Source organism: Oratosquilla oratoria, chromosome 42 (genome assembly GCF_046742065.1).
Source record: "Oratosquilla oratoria isolate Oo_2021 chromosome 42, ASM4674206v1, whole genome shotgun sequence".
Classification (NCBI taxonomy): domain Eukaryota; kingdom Metazoa; phylum Arthropoda; class Malacostraca; order Stomatopoda; family Squillidae; genus Oratosquilla; species Oratosquilla oratoria.
Window position 1 is genome coordinate 38,363,715 of NC_134818.1, and position 5,000 is coordinate 38,368,714.

At 37.3% G+C, this 5,000-nt stretch overlaps 1 non-coding gene across 1 annotated transcript; it reads right to left on the reverse strand.

Annotated features, from left to right (window-relative positions):
* Positions 1 to 4,305: 4,305 nt before the first annotated feature.
* Positions 4,306 to 4,408, reverse strand: LOC143021796 (U6 spliceosomal RNA). The gene has a single exon (XR_012966006.1). It is a non-coding gene; the product is annotated as a U6 spliceosomal RNA (small nuclear RNA).
* Between the last annotated feature and the right edge of the window lie 592 nt (positions 4,409 to 5,000).

Genomic DNA, 5,000 nt, shown 5'->3' on the forward strand with positions numbered 1-5,000 from the left:
GCGGGCCAAAGGTCCCATGTGGAGCAATAAATGGTCACGCGTGCAAATAGGCAACTATCATGTGAACCCGTAGGGAATAGATTTACACATAAGAGCAATGTGTACAGAACAAACATCGAGATTTCAACCAAATGGACGAGGAGAAGTAATGTTGTGACTGAAAAAGTAGCTGTTGAATGTAAAGGAACTGGGCGAGTCATTACCATTGTGACCAAATGTCATACAAAGCTAAGTGAAACAGGAAGCGAAATGGTAACTGGGATCTGGGCAAAAACCAACTGAAATAAAATAAAACGCATTGATGTAATAAAACATAGTGACAGGTATCCATAAAATGTTATGTTGAACTGAAAATCATGGGTAGTGTCTGATGGTGAACTAGAAAGTGGGAACCGAGTGATCACTGAGAACCTACTTGAAAAAGAAGAGAAAGAACGGAAAAGAAAAGAAAAAGAGAAAATAAAACAGAAAAAAGGGGAGTAGGAAAATATACATATATAACTCATTGTTTAAAAATATAAATACAAAATATTAGAATTCGTTAACCCAATATCAAGTCGCAGCTATGGGTACATTAAACAGTCATGCTCCTACTTCCTAGATAGATTGGATTGAAGTCAATGTTCCTGTTTACACAGCTGTCCTTGGTCTCCCATGCTTCTTAGAATAGTCTTTCCTTTTTGTTGTTGTCTGTGTATTGTCTTGGCCCCGTCCCAGTCGATGGTGTGTCGGTGACTCCACTTTTGACAATCTGTCAGCGTATGACAGTTTTTAAATTGTTGGGGCCAGCTTCGTAGTTGCTCTTTGGATTCTTTCAATTTTCCTTATATTATTTTTAGTACTGAGTGACCATAGTGTCGCTGTGTACTCCAGTCTTGGCCTTACCAGTGTGAGTAGTATTTTCTTCACCATTTCTTCTTCCAAGTAGGTAAAAGCTATCTTTATTGATCTTAGCAAGTTGTAGGTTTCCCCGACAATTATATTTATCTGTTTATCAGGGGACATGTCCTTTGTGATGATTATTTCCAGATTTTTTTTCCAGATTCCTCTTTCTTTTCTTCACTTGTACCGATTTTATATTGTCCTGATAGTCTTATTTACTTTTCCAAATTTCATTATGCTACATTTCTTAATGTTGAAATTCACTTTCCATTTCTGACTCCATTCCCAAACCCTATTCAGATCCCTCTGCAACGATTCACAATCCGTTTCAGTACTCAATTTCTTCAGCAATTTTGTGTCATCTGCAAAGAAGCTCATGTAAAATTCCACACCCTCATCCATGTCATTTACATAAATGGCAAACATTATTGGATCCAATATTGATCCCTGTGGATCTCCACTAATCGCCTCTTCCCATGTATGACTCTTGTCTCTGACCACTACTCTCATTTTTCTTCCATGCAAGAAATCCTCCATCCATTTCAGTAGTTTACCTTGTATCCCTTCTTTGGTTTCCAGCTTTCTCAATAATTTTTTGTATGGTACTTTATCGAAAGCTTTTTGTAAGTCTAGGAAAGCACAATCAGCCCATCCGTCACTTTCTTGTGTTATATCTAATAGTCTTGGGTAGAAACAGATACAATTTGTGGCACATGACCTTCCCTGTCTAAATCCGAATTGTCTTGGATTTAGTATATCGTTTTCCTCCAGATGTTTAGTCTATCCTTTTTTGGTAACTTTTTCACAAATTTTGACTACCGTGCTTGTAAGGGAGACCGATCTGTAACTTGTTGGGTCTTCCTTATTTCACCCTTTATATATTGGTACGATATTCGCATTTTTCCAGTCTTCTGATATTTTCCCTTCTTTGAGTGAGCAACTTATAACATTATATATTTTGTCTATTAGTTCGTCTTTACATTTTTTTAGTATCCAGTTTGCAATCCCATCCGGGCCGTGCGATTTCCTGATATCAAAGCTCATTATTTAGTCCATTGTTTCTTTTCGTGTTACTATTATTTCCCTTATGAGGTGAAATCTCACTTCACTCCCTCCATCCCAATGCTGTATATTTTCTCTGGTGAACACCAACTTGAAGTGTTTGCTCATGACTTCAGCCATTTCTATATCTTCTGTGTAATTTCACTATTTCCTGTTTGTTTTTTAGTTTACTGTCCACATATCTATAGAATAATTTTGGTTGGTCCTTACATTTTTCTGTTATGTCTTTTTTTCATATTTTCTTTTTTTCCTTTCTGCGCACTCTTACATTTCCATCTTTTCCAAGCTTTATTTCTTCTATCTTTCGCCTCACTGCACCTTCTGGATGCATATTTACCCACTTCTTCATCTTAGATTTCCATCAAAATCATCCATTTTTCATCCACTTGTGTCATTGTATGTTCTATAGTCATGTCAAGTAATACATTTCCTCATAGATCCTCTCCACCTTTCACTGTCATCTCTTCCCAACAGATTTCTTTGCAGTTAAAATCTCCCATAAGTACCACGTTTCCTCCATCCTTCAGCATCTTATTTAATGAATGCCTTGTATCTTCTAACATTTTAGAATAATCGCTCTCTTTCCAAGAACCCGTTTTTGGGGTCACATAAATCACCACAAATTTTCTATTTTTCATGTCACTATCTTTAACTCTTATCATGATCATTTCCACTCTGTTTTCTCCTTCTGTAACCTTTGTCACATTTAAGCTTTTCTTAACCAAAAACATGAGTCCTAAACCCTGTTTCTCCTCTCTATTTTATATAATCATATGATTATATGATTATATAATCACTGGATTATGTTCTGGATTATTGTCTGTGTATTGTCTTGGCCCCGTCCCAGTCGATGGTGTGTCGGTGACTCCAGTTTTGACAATCTCTCGTTGTATGACAGTTTTGAAACTGTAGGGGCCACCTTCGTAGTTGCTCTATGGATTCTTATAATTTTCCTCATATTCTTTTTAGTACTGAGTGACCATAGTGTCGCTGTGTACTCCAATCATGACCTTATCAGTATGAGTAGTATTTTCTTCGCCATTTCTTCTTTCAAGTAGGTAAAAGCTAATCCATGTCCAACACCATTTGGTGGTAATGAACCCCTTGATTTTGTCTCCACAATTCCCAGTTATAATCTGGTTTTTCTTCTGAGAGGTAATCATTTAGTTCATTTAGTCCTGAGAACAATCCGTCCACGTTAGTATACGATACTTTTAACTTTTTTCCTCTCCATCTCGTTCTCTGTTCTTTTCGTTTCTTTATCTTGAATATACCATTTTCTCAGCCTCATGTCTAACACTTTCCAATAGAACTTCTTTTTGTCGGCCTCCGCTCTTTTCTCGTTTTTTATTTTTAGCTTCACTTTTTAGCGGCTTCTCTATTTCTGTTTCCCACCATTAATTTCTCTTTTTTATATATATATAATCTATAGTGTTCACTATTTGCTAATTATCGTGCTTTTGCAAATATCTCTTCCGCTACCATATGTGACCTTAATTTGATCTTTAGAGGTCGAGTTTTTATGTTATGTATTGTCCCATCCTATACACTTCTTCTATTTCCTTTTCTATTGCTCTTCGTACTGTACTGCTTTCAGATTTTTCTTGCTATTTTTTTTTTCTCAAATACCTAGGTTGTTTTTCCCTTAGACCATATACTACTATACACTTCTTTTTATCCACTGTATTTCTAACCCAATTTTCTTTTTCTTTGATGATTCGAATAATTGCGTCTTTGGCATTCTCCTGTACTTGTACAATTTTTTTATATGGCATATTTTTGCTTTCTTGATATTTTTTTCTCATTCTTTTTCCATTCTCTCCTAATTTCCTGTAAATCTTCCTCTCTTATATTTCCTCCAATTTTCTCGGTCATTGTTTTTATTTGTTCATTCACCTCTTTTTTTAAGGTCGCACTATTAGTAGTATTTTGTTTATCATCCTCTCATTTTCACATTTTACCTCAATTAGTTCTTTGTGTGTGTGTGTGTGTGTGTGTGTGTGTGTGTGTGTGTGTGTGTGTTGTGTGTTGTTGTGGGTGTTTGTGTGTGTGTGTGTGTGTGTGTGTGAGTGTGTGTGAGAGAGAGAGAGAGAGAGAGAGAGAGAGAGAGAGAGAGAGATTCACCGTAGTCTTGGATCACATGATGGACTCGTGATCGACAGCTATTTCCCTCCCGGGAGAGAGCTCAGAGCTCAAATATGACCGATCTATGGGTAATGCTGTGACCTTACTTGCCCACGAGAGTTGAGAAACGATTTGCAGTACAGCGATACTGGAATTATTTCAGCCCTGGGCGGGATTTGAACACGGAACGTCGTAGTGGAGGCCGGGAATTCTACCTCTGTGCAATCGAGTCGTGTAAAAAAAATTGAACGCTTCACGATTTTGCGTGTCATCCTTGTGCAGGGGCCATGCTAACCTTCTCTGTATCGTTCCAATTTTAGAACTTGTACTGCCGAAGCAGGTGTGTGTGTGTGTGTGTGTGTGTGTGTGTGTGTGTGTGTGTGTGTGTGTGTGTGTGTGTGTGTGTGTGTGTGTGTGTGTGTGTGTGTGTGTGTGTGTGTGTGTGTGTGTGTGTGTGTGTGTGTGTGTGTGTGTGTGTGTGTGTGTGTGTGTGTGTGTGTGTGTGTGTGTGTGTGTGTGTGTGTGTGCCTGTGTGTGTAAAGTAAAGCAAAGTAAGTTTATTGCCATTATCTGAAGATACAAACATATACCATAAAGACATAATAATAACACAGGGCACGCACTATCTGTCGAGTCGTAACTCCTATGACAGACAGATTTAGATAATCAAATAGCAAATTATGGCAAATGATCAGGCTAATGAAAACATTGCATAAGTAATGAGTATAGGATCACAGTCAAGGTATATGGTTAACTTAACAAAACGGAAAATGTTAAATGTTAGTCAGAATACGACAGGTGCACTATCATCACAACAGGTAGTATGAAGACAATATCCTATCAAATTCCTGATATAATCACAGTGCATCAAAATTTGTACATGAAACACATAAATTTGTATCTCTTTTCTAAATCTGACTACAGCAGATAAA